Genomic DNA, 14,446 nt, shown 5'->3' on the forward strand with positions numbered 1-14,446 from the left:
TTGACTAAAGAATAGTCATTTGTATTGGCTGATCAGAAAAAAATCCTGTAACAATTCACATACCTGGTGATAGTTAATCCTGGAAACTGTCAGTTGGGGTATCAAAGCAGTATTTTATAGCTGTTGGGATTTGATCTCACTGGATTGTAGGCCTAATGTTTTATTTCTTTTCCTATACACATTCACATAGAATTCCAAAATCAATTCACTAATATACATGGTACCTTACTTTCATGTTCAAATTATGCATATAACATACTGGCATGTAAAAACATGAATTGCATGTGTTCTTTTTTTTTTAATCTGTGGTATAATCTTATATCATAAAACTCAGGGAATTTTAAAAATATACTCTCTGCATCTTCAAGTACTTCCTTTTGGAGAGGCACATTAGAATCTTGATGGGAGGAAGAAAGCAGCATAGTTACTGTTGAAACCCTCTCCCTTCCACTAACATTGGTTTTAAATAGCCATGAAACTCAAATAATAGGTCAATGAATTTTCCCATCCCGGTAACCAAAAGAAAGGACTGTTTTGGATATTGCTCTAAAGGTTAAACATATCTTCATGTTCACCTTCTCTGAATTACCTTTGAATGATTGTACATTTCATTCGTTCATCCATTTATCTATTCCAATATTTACTGAGTGCTTCTATGTCAGGCACTTCTCTGTGCTTGGAACAGAAAGACAAAGATTTGTGCCTTTTCGAATGTTAGATTTTAAAGCAGCATTGCAGAAAATTGTTTTAAAAAGTAAAATCAATAATCTGATAGATGGTGTAAGTGCTATGGAGAAAGATGAGAGGAAAACAGACAGGAGTGGGGCAGGAGGTTTGCAGTTTCATTAGGGCAGTCAGGGAGGGCCTCATGGAGAAGGTGACCTTTGAATGAAGCCCCGAAGAAGCTGAGGGCGAGCCACACACAGCCCTGGGGATGAGCAGACAGAGGGGGTAGCAAGGGGTGGGGGGGGTGGGGTGCTGAGACAGGAGTGTGCAAGGCAGAGAGCAGTGGGAGGTGAGGCAGAGGCAGCGGGGGAGGTCCGGACAGAGTGACAATGTGATGCCACTGTGATGGGAGCTGTTGGACTGAAACATTAACAGGATCCTTCTGACTGCTGTGCTGAGAACGGTCTAAAGTTGGGGAAGAGGAGAGAAGCAGGGAGATGGGTGTGGGGACCAATTGAAGTCATTCAGATGGGAGATTATGGGGGCTTAGACTAGGGTGGTAGCAGCAGAGGTGTCAGGGATGGATTCTGGATCTATTTTATCCAGAAATTCCACCTCAGGCTAGGGACACAAAAGAACTGAAGGCCAGGACTCAAACAGATAAGTATGTGTACAGCAGGCTTATAGCAGCAATATTCACAATAGGCAAAAGGTAGAAACAACGTGTCCAAGGACAAATGGATAAACAAAGTTTAGTATGTCCATACAAATGGACTATTGTGCAGCCTTAAAAAGGAAGGATGTTCTGACACATGCTACAACTTGGATGAACCTTGAAGACATGATGCTAAAGCCAGACACAAAAGGACAAATTCCTGTATGATTCCACCCATGTGAGGTACCTAGAACAGTCATATTCATAGAGACAAAGTAGACGGTGGTTGCCAGCGGGGAGAGAGGAAAAAAGTTGTTGTTTCACGGGTACAGAGTTTCAGGTTTGCGAAATGAAACGAGTTCTGAGGATGGATGGTGGTGATGGCAACTCAGTGATATGAATGTACCGAATGCCACTGAAGTGTACACCTAAAAATGGTTAAGATGGCAAATTTTATGTTACGTGTATTTTACCGCAATCAAAACAGTTTCTTAAATGTCAGATTACGCTCTGGATCTGTTTTGAAGACAGAACCAACCCAGTGTACCAGGGAGCTGGATGGGGTTGGAAAGGGCTTGGAGGACGACTCTGAAGGCTTAGCCGGTGCTCACTGGACCTGATGCAAAGCACTGTGGGAGGAGCAGTTGGAATAGAAGACGAAGAGCTTGGTGTTAGACGTGGAGACATTGCATAGTTAAAGCTCTCTCGCTTTTCCTCTTTTGGGGGGAGAAAGGCATATTCTGCGCTCGTCTTTGGCATTTTATGAAATTAGGGCTACTACCCTGGTCCAGAACACTACCTTTTCCCATCTGAATGACTGTAATTGATCTCTACACTGTCTCCCTGCTTCTGCTCTTGTTCTGCATTTAGACAACTCTCAACATAGCAGTCAGAGTGATCCTGTTGACTTTCGGTCCAGTGGCTGCCATGACACTCTGATTAAGAGCCAAAGTCACCACAGTGGCCACAGACCCTCGCATGGTCTTGACCTCCCCCATCGTGTGTATATACCATTAATCTTCTTTATCCAGGGTAGTTATTCTGTAAATCCCCCCACCCCAAATTACAAATACTGAACCATTGCTCCCAGTGGAAATATGTATATCTACATAGGTTCTGGTATCAATTCCAATGCTGGCAAGGAGTTCCCCACACCAACAAGCAATTCTTGAGACACCAGCTGGGTGTGCTACTATTCAACTAAACTTTGACGCCATTTCAGAGACAGCACCAGATCCCATGGGTTAAAGGTACAGTCCGTCCATACTGCCCTCCCAGCCCCACTTAAGATGCCGGTCACAAGGCCAGGTTGTTACCTATACTTGTGCCTCTGACCCACTGGCTATCGATTGGAGGTTCCAATGACCCCCTCCTTGGGCTTGATTAATTGTCTAGAGCAGCTCACAGAACTCAGAGAAACCTTTTACTTAACTAGATTACCAGGTTATTATAAACAGATATAATTCAGGAACAGCCAGATGGAAGAGATGTACGTGGGAAGGAGCTAGGATCTTCCATGCCATCTCCAGGGGAACCACTGTCCTCACATCTCCACATGTGCACCAACCCAGAAGTTCTCCAAACCCAATCTTTTGGGTTTTTACGGAGGCTTTATCATACATAGGCATGATTGATTAAATCATTGGCCATTGGTGACTGATTCAACCTCCAGCCAAAAATCAGAAGGGTGGGTCTGAAAGTTCTAAGCCTCTAATCACATGGTTGGTTCTCCTGGCAACCAGCCCCATCCTCATTAACATAACAAAAGAAAACTTTCTGCCCTCACTTTGGAAATTCCAAGGGTTTTAGGAGCTCTGTGCCAGAAACAGGGGTGAAGACCAAATATATGTTTCTTATTATAAATCACAAAATAACTACGCCTATCATTTTATCTGTATACATATCTCACATAGATTAGAATCTTTAGCAAACAACTCAGACGGTAAAGGCTATTTTCCTTTTATTCAAAAAGGGAAAATAAGGTTTAGAAGTGGTAAGCAACGTGCCTGAAGTTACCCCATGAGTAGGGGCTAGAGTTGAGTTTCAAATTCCATCAACGGGCCCCGAAGCTGGACCTTGTTGCCTTACATTGGTTGTTCCCCACCACCTCCATCCTCTGTTCGTCTCTGTGTGAGAGCTGAAACTAGGAAACGGGGTATTACCTGTTCAGCCTCATCAAGGAATGTGCATGTGGGCTGTTCTGTACACGTCTGAGAATGACCAAAGAGCATCACCAGTACTGATTTTGGGGATTACAGATAAATTTTAGTAGGTAAGTGAATTCACAAATTCAGATCCATGCATTATAATATAATAGAATAGAATGATGAGGAGATATATCTATATATCTATTTATCTGTATATATAGTCTATTCAGGTACATCAAAGTCCCCCTGGGAAGTCAGTTTGAGCATTTGGAAAGGAATTGCTGCTCTCACCAGAGCTGCTGCCTGCTCAGTGTTCATAAGTGCCCAAGAGAACAAATAGTATTGTTAACAAAGGCTATTAATGGAAGAATAAAAACAGGTCTTCAGATGGATCCTTGAGTGCACGCCTTAAGAATAAAAAAGACGGAATTACACAACTTCCAATATACCCTTCCACGTTTTCCTTTTTATCTAATTTATGAACTTGGCTAATTACCTATTCAATAGCCTCAATCACTCAATTTGAGAACAAAGCAGGCAAAATATATTGAGATCCACTGTCAACAGCTTCCTAAGAAGTAGTTCATATAATGTCATATCTTCCATGTTTTCAAAAAAATTTTAAAAAAGAATAGAGATAATTTTTCATTCAACTCTATGCCAAACAAATATATAGGATGATCAGTATATAAGTAAACATTTGACCTGTCAAAAAAGATGTGTATAAATAGCATCTGTAGAGAAGGCAGCTTGCCAGAATAATTTGAATATGCCTCAGGATGCTAAGAAAGAGAACTCTTTCTAGAATATGAAATTACTATGAAACCTCACACTCATGAGTTAGGTCTTTATTTTTGTTCAAAGCAAAGGCTCATTGTGGTTAAAAATAGCAATTGTAGTTTACATTTATTGAGCTGTTTGGTTCTTTTCTAAGTTGTTCACCTACATCAACAGTTTTAATTTTCATATAATCTTTCTGAGGTAGGTACAATTATTATCTCCCTTTCATAGTTTATGAAATAGAGATTCCTAAGGGTTAAATAACAAGCTTAGATTGAAAGAGGGGAAAATATGTGATTCCTCCTCCTGAAAATGATTGGTACTTTATTCTCATGCCCTCTGTTTCCCATATTCGCAGGCCCCGATATATTTGAGAATTATTGAGTCGCAGGCATTTTCTAGATTTTTTTTACAGTGTTTTCTTTTTCTAAAATCAACATTTATCTATAAATTGTGAATTTTGCTATTCTCTATTACCTTGTAAATCAAACAGGATCGGGTGTGCTTCTGTAATTAGGTGAGGCTACTGTGATAATGGTATTGAATGGGGATGTCTCTTGTCATGTGTCCTAGAGAAAATTCACTTATTCAAGGCACAGTGGGCCATGTGTGTCAAGGCATTGGTGTCAGGCTGGCCCAGGGGAAGGCAGGGCACACACTCAGGTGGCTGTGGAGATTTGAAGGCTACTGTCTTCATAAAGGTCTCTCCTACCCATCTGGTGAGGCCTGAAATTCTACCTTTCATATTATTTTCTTCAAATGTTGAAGGTTTTTTAATTTCAAACATCCCTATTAAAAGGCCAATACCGCAGGAAGCAGCAGACAGCCATGACTTAACACAGGGTCTGGCAGGCTGTCTGCTGAAAGCAAGATAAAGACCCAGCCATGTGAGACAGATGTTTACGAGCAGGCAAGAGAGATTAACAAAGAATCAGAGGACACCAAAGATAGTATTCATGTACCAGACCGCCAACTTGTGTGTGAACGATAATGAGAGAAAGAGGGGGAGAGAACAATCTCATTTATAATGTGATTCAAAGGAGGCACTGACAATTAGGACTTTTTTTTCATTCATATTTCACCTTTGAATCCTTCTTGGAGTAGGTCTCTTGAAAATGACCACAAGTGCTCTTCCTGCTTCCTGGGGCCTTTTGGTTGACCAGGGTAGTCGGGACAGCTCCAAAGCAAAGGTCGCTAAGGATGCATTCGGACCTCTAGCCGACAGCAAAAGAGTTGACAATCACTGTGTCCTCAGCTGATGCAGCTAAAAAGCCAATGCCATGATCCTTTGACAGCTGTGGACCTATCAGGACTACTGACAGTTCTTCAGGGAAATAACAGGGCCTGTGATTCCCTAGCCCTCAGGAAGAAAAGAGAGATGGCCTGGAAGACACATCTCCACAGGGCAGAGAGAGAAGGGAAGAGACACGTGTTTCCTTTCCTGTGCACCCTTTCCACAAGCCCTCATGAGTTTAATTTAACCCATTTGTGTTTAATGTAACCCATTGTTGAACTTGATACCATAATTCGCAACTTCACCTTAGGAGTACAGTTTACTTCATGCGTGAAACAATCTGTAATCAAAAATTATATTGTAGAAAAAAACACATTTATGACAACACTTTACATGAAAAACATATAGCCCTGCTAAGTTGTTAGTTGCCTGTATAAGTTGAGATCTATGGCAATGGCATGGGACCAAAAGGAAAAACACATTTCATGTTCCATAAGTTTCCATTTTTATCACATCAACACCTAGACCAGGAGAAAGCTATTTCACCCATATGTTGTTATTTAATATATGGTTACAGATACCTTGAGTACCTTTCAAATAACAGATTACTTCAGAGTAGGTTTACTTACTTCTGTTTCCTTTGCGTTTAATTCAAATCACAAAAACAAAAATGAGTTCAATTCTTTGGGTTGCTTGCAGTTTGCTAATAGCCATCATAATAATAGTGATCCCCTCCAAAGCTAAAAACAAGGTTGTCTGGGGGCTGCCTTGCTCAAAGTATGAAAGTATATCGGGACATCCCTGGCGGTCCAGTGGTTAAGACTCCATGCTCCCGGTGCAGGTGGCACGGGTCCGATCCCTGGTCGGGGAACTAAGATCCCACATGCCTCACAGTGCGGCCTAAAAAAAAAAAAAAAGTATCATCTATCCTCTGCGACATAGAATACATGTAAACCTTCTTCTGATCAAGCAGCTCTTTAAATGCTTAGAATGAACTACTCTGTCAATTCTGAATCTTCACAGTAGGGTGACAATTTTCTAGTCCTTTCTTGGGTCAGGCATCCAACATGGCTAAAATTGTCTTTTAATTATGGGGAATACATTTAGCCCATAGCTTTAGGTTTTGTTTGTTTGGAAAGAGCTTATGAAGATGTAAAGCCATTTGCTTCCTGATTCCATTTTCAAGGCTTCACATAAATACTATTTAAATAGAGAAAGAATTGTTTTAGGAAATGTGTGTTCTTTGTTTAATTGACTGTCAGATATCTTGCAGTCTGTGCCAGCAAGCAGTGGGATGAATTCAAAAGATTAAGCATTTAAATGTTCTGAAGGTCATAATGATTCTTGTGTGGAGTAATACTGCTCTTCTTTATCTGGTACTGCAGCCAGCCCTGATCCTAGGAGGTTTCCTTAGCCGACACTCACAGGGAAGAGATACTCCACAGCGCAAGTCTAAGATCGGACATGGCAACGCTCCTCGTGTTATCCTATGATGGGTGGCATGATAAAATGCTGTGATTTTCAAATTCTTCTCCACAAAGCCCAGGGTCCCTAACTAGGGGTACCCTACGTGCTATGCTTGGAGTTTGATGGTCTCACTGCTGTTTGAAAACCCTAACCCCCCTTTCAACTAGAGCAACTGTGCTTTGTCTATTTTATGCATTATTTTCAAATTAAGTTGTTGTTTTTTTTAAACAGGATTCTTCTGCTTTTCTTCCTTCACTCCTATGTTTCTTTTAAAAGCCCTAGTGTCGTTATTAAGGTCACTAGCGTTGAATTCAGAAATAAGTAGATTCAGGTCTCCTTGTCGACTTGCTAGTTCTATGACTTTGATGTCTTTGAACCATGGTTTTCTTATCTGGAAAATGGGCTAATAATGTTCATAAAGTGGTTTTGAGGATTAAATATGATAATAATGTCTCCTTCATCCTTCTAGCAGAGCTTTCTTCTCTCTGGTTCCTTGATAACCCCTCTATCAGTCGGGGTTTGACCAGAAGAGTACAACCACCAAGACTGATACAGAATGAGGAACTTATTGTAAGGATTATGGGAACTGGTAAGACAGTCTTTTCTTCTGCTGTTTCTTCTGCATCTAGTCTTGGGCCTGAAGTCAGTAGGGCCGGCAGTCAGGAAGGAAAGGTGGCCGTGAAGTAGGGAAGAGCAAAGACAAACTGGAACCCACGAGTACAAACTGGAGGCTGTGTCTGATGAGGGTGACCTGCAGGATAGGCTGGGGCTTTGTACCATGTTCCCACGTCCACATCCTGCCTAGGATTCAGCAACCTGGAAGGTGGAGGTCCGATGGGAGCCAGAGATGCCCGTGGGTCTGGCTCCACCCCATGCATGACGGTGAGCATCTCTGATATCAGGGGGTACTAACTGCTCCTCTACCCTCCTCCACTCTCTTCTCTTTACCTACATTGTCTCCATAGATGATCTCACCAGCCCTACAGCTTTAACTACCACCTATATGTCAGTGACTCCCTGGTTTACCAGAACATTGCTTGTCCTGACTTTTCTACGGTTGATGTTGATATGCTGGAGCTGGAATCTCACAGACAGGCCAAGTACACCACTGGCCAATGGCAGACTGGCTAATAGATGGTGGCCGTCTTTCACTATCATCTGGAATGAGGGCTCATCATCTTCTCATAGCAATCTGGCTGCCACTCCTTCCTAACTAACCGAAATGGATACATGAGCTGCATTGTATTTGCAGCTATATTCCCTAAAGGAATAGGTGGAATTCATTTTGCTAGAACTTAATGGGGATAAACAGTGTAAAAAAGTAGAGGAAATGAAGATTTGGCTTAGCAGAAATCTGGGTGCAAAAGACTTAGAATTGATTGCTAGCAGGTTCATTATGAGTATAGATTACAGTGGGTCAGGGTCAGGGTTGTCAGACACACATACGTACTTAGAGCTTTAAAGGTATTGATAGAATTAATGGTGCACGAGAGCTGTGAAAGTCTTGCTCTGCTTTGTACCGATGAAACCACACCAGGGGCTTGGCCTTCAGTTCGAGGGTCATAGTTTAAGAATGTCATCAACTAAGAGGAAATGCCATCCATAAGGTAATAAGAGATGATATGGGGAGCTTGAACCTATATTTTAGTGAAGAACACTGTCAAAGTGCCAATGGACTTTCAGCCTGGTAAACAGAGCCTTAGGGGATGTGATAACTTTCCTCAAGTATTTGATGTATTTGAAGAGATGGGAATAAACTTGTGCGCAAAGCAGAATTCAGGACAGTGGGTGTTTGAAAAAGGACAGCCTCCAAATGCAAGCAGACACAAACCATTCTGCTTGTAAACCTTCATGCGACCCCCATGGGGTTTTGGACTAGACCAATGGTTTCTCTAAAACTTGCCCCCTGGGGAGCTTTCCAAAATGTAGATTTCCAGGTCCTACTCTAGATGCACTGAATCACAGTCATCTGGGGTGAGGCCTGGAATTTGTGTTGTTAATAACTCCCACCTGATTCTCTAGTCACCAGTGTGGGAACTACTGGACCAGATGAGCTCTAAAGAGCCTTACGTATTTCTGTGACTCTATTCCTCCTGTCCCAGGAGGGCCACGTGCATGGTGTGAGGAGCAGCCTGAGCAGGAGGGATGGTTTCAAACCCAGCTGTGTCTCCACCTAGCTCTGTGATTTTGACTAAGTCTCTGTACCTCTATTTCCTCATCTGCTAAAGAAGGATAACCGTCGTGTCTGCTCCTAGAATGTTGCCAAGAGTAAGTGAGTAGATGGGTAAAGTAAGCACAACAATGCTTCTATATGGCATATATAAGATAAGGATTAGCTATGATTTTTCTTTTTATAAATGTATTTATTTTATTTATTTATTTTTGGCTGCATTGGGTCTTCATTGCTGCGCACGGGCTTTCTCTAGTTGTAGCGAGCGGGGGCTACTCTTCATTGCGATGTACGGGCTTCTCATTGCGGTGGCTTCTCTTGTTGCGGAACACAGACTCTAGGCATGTGAGCTTCAGTACTTGTGGCACACGGGCTCAGTAGTTGTGGCTCGCGGGCTCTAGAGCGCAGGCTCAGTAGTTGTGGCACACGGGTTTAGTTGCTCTGCAGCGGGATCTTCCTGGACCAGGGCTCGAACCCGTGTCCCCTGCATTGGCAGGCGGATTCTTAACCACCATTGTGCCACCAGGGAAGTCCTAGATAATGATTTTTTATACCGGAAGATGACACATCCATTTACTAGACAGTCTGATTCATGAATATTTAGGAAGTAGAGGAGAAAGAAAGAACTCAAAACCAAAGACTTTATTTTTTTGACTTTCATATTATTAATCATCTTTCAAAATGTTTCCAGCTTTAGCAAGCATTATAATACAGAACATGTGCAAACATTTCTTGGAGAGTTACAAGGTTATCAAAGCATAAGTAGGAATATAAAGTTTACTTTCTAGGAATGTAAAACAATAGAAGTTGTAGGGAATAAATGAGGGTAAACTGAAGTCTCAGGTTTGCTGAGATTTCTGTCTAGAACCACATCCTTCTGGCTTTTTTTTCTAATAAAATGAAATATGCAGATCTTGGGTATATAATCTGATGACTTTTGGTAAATGAATATACCCTGTAACTACCATCCCAAGATATAGAACAGTTACATTACTCTGGAAAATTCTCTTGTGTCTTCTGCCAGTCATTCCCCATCCCAGAAGGCAACGTTGCTCTGAATGCTATCATTACAGCACAGCTGTACTGTTGTGCTCTTTTCTGTCTGACTTCTTTACCTACACATTATGTTTTTGATGCTAATTTATGTTGTTGCATAAATCAGTAGGTTTTGTTTTGTTTTGGTTTGCTTTGGTTTCTAGTTTCCACATATTATTCCATTATATAAATACATCATAATTTGCTTAGCAATTCTTGCATTGATGAACATTTAGATTATTTTGAGTTTTTGGCTATTATGAATAAAGCTGCTCTAAGCATTTTTGCAGAAGCCTTTTTTTAATCCTAAGTTTTTGTTCCTTTTGGGTAAATGTCTAGGAGTAGAATTTCTGAGCTATAGGGTAAGTCTATCTATAAGAAACTGACAGTTTTCCCATTTTACATTCTTCTGTATGTGAATTTCAGCTGTTCTATGTGGTTATTTACATTTGGTAAATAACCAAATGTTATTTATGTTGTTGTTATTTATGTTGTTTTATTTGATGTTAGCACTTGTAGTGGGTATGAGATGGTGTTTAATTGTTCTTTTAATTTACATTTCCTGGTGACAAACGATGTTGAGCATCTTTTCATGTGTTTATTAATCATTTTTATGTTTTCTTTTATAACATATCTGATCAAATATTTTGTCCTTTGAAAAACTTGGATTGTTTGTCTTTTATTTATTGATCTGTAGGAGTAAATTATATATTCTGGACAGAAGTCCTGAACAAGATATATGAATTACAATTATTTTTTTCCCAGGATGTGGCTTACTTTTTTGGTTTTCTTGATGGGTCTCTTTATAAGCAGGAGCTTTTGATTTTTGTAAAATCCAATTTATCTTTTTTTCTTTTTTATGTTCACCGTGTTTTAATTCCTAAGAAATGTGTGCCTATACCAAGTTCATAGACGTATTCCTCTGTATTTTTCTAGAAGCTTTATAGTTTTAGCTTTTACATTTAAGTCTGTAATCAATCTTACTTTTAATGTGTGTTGTGAGGTAGAGGTTGATGTTCATTTTTTTATTTCATGCATTTATTCAGTTATTCCAGCACCATTTGCTGAAAAAGTTTTCTTTCCCCCATTGAATTGCCTTGACACCTTTGTTGAAAATCAATGAAAGTGGTCAAAAGGTACAAAATTCCAGTTATTAGAGAAATAAGTACCGGGGATGTAATGTACAACATACTGGCCATAGTTAACAGGGCTGTATGATATATTTGAAAGTTGCTAAGAGTAGATCTTAAAATTTTTCATTACAAAGAAAAATTTTTTTCTTTTTTTTAATCTGAGATGATGGATATTAACTAAACTTATCGTGATAATCATGTAGCAGTATATGTATGTCAAGTCATTACGGGGTATACCTTACACTTAAACTTATACAGAGCGGTAGGTCAATTGTATCTCAATGAAAGTGAAAAAAATCAATTGATTCTTTGGGTGTGGTCTAGTTCTGGGCTCTCTATTCTGTTCCTTTGATGCATTTTGTCCATTCTTATGCTTATGTAACACTATTGTGATTGATCGACTTTCATAAGCAAATCTTGAAATCCTCAAGTGTGAGTCCTCAAACTTTTTTCTTTTTCAAAATTATTTTAGGTACTTTGATTTCCACATAAATTTTAGAATCCACTGATCTCTGTAATCCTTTAGTGTTTGATAGAATTCTCCAGTGAAACCCTCTGGAAGAGACTGTTGGAATTTTGATTGAGTTTTCATTGAATCTATAGGAGAACTGATATCTTAAAAGTACTGATTCTTTTAATTGATGAGTATGGTGTATATATCTCTGTATCTATTTAGGTTCCTCTTAATTTCTTTCAGCAATGTTTTGTAGTTTTCAGTCTTGTACATCTTTTATTAAATTCATCCCTAAGTGTTTTAAAATATTTCTGATACTGTTACAATGGTATTTTTACAAATGTATTTATCAGTCTTTTGCAGCTATTTCAAGCATGCAATTTTTTCTATTGGCCTTGTGTATTGTGACATTATTAAATTCACTTATTCTAGTAGTTATTTTGTAGATCCTTTAGGATCTTCTATATAAACAATCATATCGTCTACAAATAAAGACAGTTTTACTTCTTCATTTCCAATCTGCAAGCCCTTCAGTTCTTTTACTTTTCCTATTGCACTGCCTAGAATCTACAGTGCAATGTTGAATAGAAATAAGAAAGACATTCTTGGCTTTTTCCTGGTCTTAGGAAACTTCAGTATTTCACTGCTTAATATAATATTAGCTGTAGGTTTTGATAGGTGCTGTTTATTATTAATTATTAATTAAGGATGTTCTTTTCTAGTAGGCTGAGAATTTTGAACATGAATGGATGTTGAAATTTGTCAAATGCTCTTTTCTGCATCTATTAAGCTTATATTATTTTCTCATTTTGTCTGTTAATAAAGTGAATTATATGATTTGATTTTTAAATGTTAAACCAGTCTTCCTTCCTGTAACAAACAAACTTGTTTATGATGGAACTGTTATATGTCTGTATGTATACATACATGCAGAAATATCTTTATCTATAATGTGATTCTTACTAGTTTTTAAAGGATTTTTCTGTCATGTTCATGACAGATATTGGCTTGCAATTTTATTTTCTTTTATATTCTATCAATTTTTTAAAAAATTAGTGTTATGTTAGCTCAGAAACAAGTGTGGAAGTGTTTCTTTCTCATCTATTTGCTAAAAGAGTTTGTATAAGTTGATACTCTGCAACTCTTTAATGTTTGATCGAACTCTCCAGTGAAATCCTCTGGGTCTTTCTTTGTGTGAAAACTTTGGACAATAAATTCAGTTTCATTAATAGATAATAGCTACCCTAATTTTCTATTTCATCTTGTGTTAGTTTTGGTAAGTTGAATTCTTAAAGACATTTGCCCATCTCATATACTTTGTCAAATTTATTGGCATAAAATTATTCATAATGTTCTCTTATTATCCTTTTAAAACTGTCTGTAGTATCTGCATTAGAAACAATTCTTTTATTTTAGTAATTTGTTGCTTTTTTTTAAACCTCCATGAAACTTTCTAACGGTTAATACTTGCATTAATCCTTTCTAAGAGCGGATTTCGGTTTTGTTATTTTTTCTGTACTCTGTTTTTTATTTCATTGACTTCTCTTTATTATTTCTTTCCTTCTACCTGATTTTGTTTTAATTTTCTTGTCTTTTTCTACTTTCATAGCATTTAAACTTTGACCATTGATTTTAAACCTTTCATCCTTTCTAATATAAAGCTATATATTTTCCTTTAAAAACTGATTAATATAAACTTGTTGATATGTAGTATTTTCATGATCATTCAGTTCAAAATATTTTCTAATTTCCCTTTGGATTTTTCCCTTTGATAATAGGTCACTTGGAAGTATTTAGGTATTTTCATAAATGCTATTAATATTTATTTCTTATTAATTTCAGTGGTAGTCAAAGAAAACACTGTACAAAATGTAAATATTTGAAATTTAGTAAGAATTTTCAATGGCTTAGCATATTCCCTAACTTAGTTTACTTGCTATATACACTTGAAAAGATTGTGTATTCTCCACTTGTTGAGTGTACTGTTCTATAAGTATCAGTTGGTACGATATGGTTGATAGTTTCATTTAGATACTATTTGTTTTGTCGTACTGTTCTGTTCTTACTGAGAGGGGAGTGTTAAATCTCTTATAATTATGGTGTCTGTTTCTGCCTGTAGTTCAATCAGTTTTTGCTTCATGTTTTTATGCTTTATTGGCTAAATTGGATTTACAATTGCTAGGTTCTCCTAATGAGTTTCTCCCTGTATTATTACAAGACATCCTCTTTATCTCTGGAAATATTTCTTGTCTTGAAGTCTATTTTGTCTGACATTCATATAGGAACTTCCACTTCTGGGTTATCAAATACTTTTTATTATCCTATTTCATTTTCTCTATAGTCTCCTTAGGTTTATATCTTCGTATTTGTTTCTGGGGGATTAGGACGCATCCTTAAATGACCACTGTCATTTAGAGTTAATATTGGTAAATTTATTATTTATTAATTAGATTTTATACACAGTATCATGAGCTCTCAAACTCCTACCCATTCTTGGGCTATTGTTGTCACATATTTTACATCTATATACAGTATAAGCACCACAATACATGGCACAGTGTTATAGTTTTTGCTTTAAATTGCTCTCTATCTTCAGATAAATTTAGAGCAATAAAAAAGACTCCAACATATTAATCATTTACGGTGTTCTTTATTTTTTCCTGTAGATCTGAGTTTACATCTGGTGTCATTTGCCTTCCACCTGA

At 38.2% G+C, this 14,446-nt stretch overlaps 1 protein-coding gene and 1 pseudogene across 1 annotated transcript in view; both read left to right on the forward strand.

Moving 5' to 3' along the window:
* The window catches only part of LOC137756092 (BAG family molecular chaperone regulator 1-like), a 49,173-nt pseudogene extending 47,232 nt beyond the window's left edge, over positions 1–1,941 (forward strand).
* The window catches only part of ZMAT4 (zinc finger matrin-type 4), a 262,765-nt gene that overhangs the window by 203,274 nt on the left and 45,045 nt on the right, over positions 1–14,446 (forward strand). The gene's annotated exons all lie outside the window — the stretch shown is intronic.

This window comes from Eschrichtius robustus, chromosome 21 (assembly GCF_028021215.1).
Source record: "Eschrichtius robustus isolate mEscRob2 chromosome 21, mEscRob2.pri, whole genome shotgun sequence".
Lineage (NCBI taxonomy): Eukaryota > Metazoa > Chordata > Mammalia > Artiodactyla > Eschrichtiidae > Eschrichtius > Eschrichtius robustus.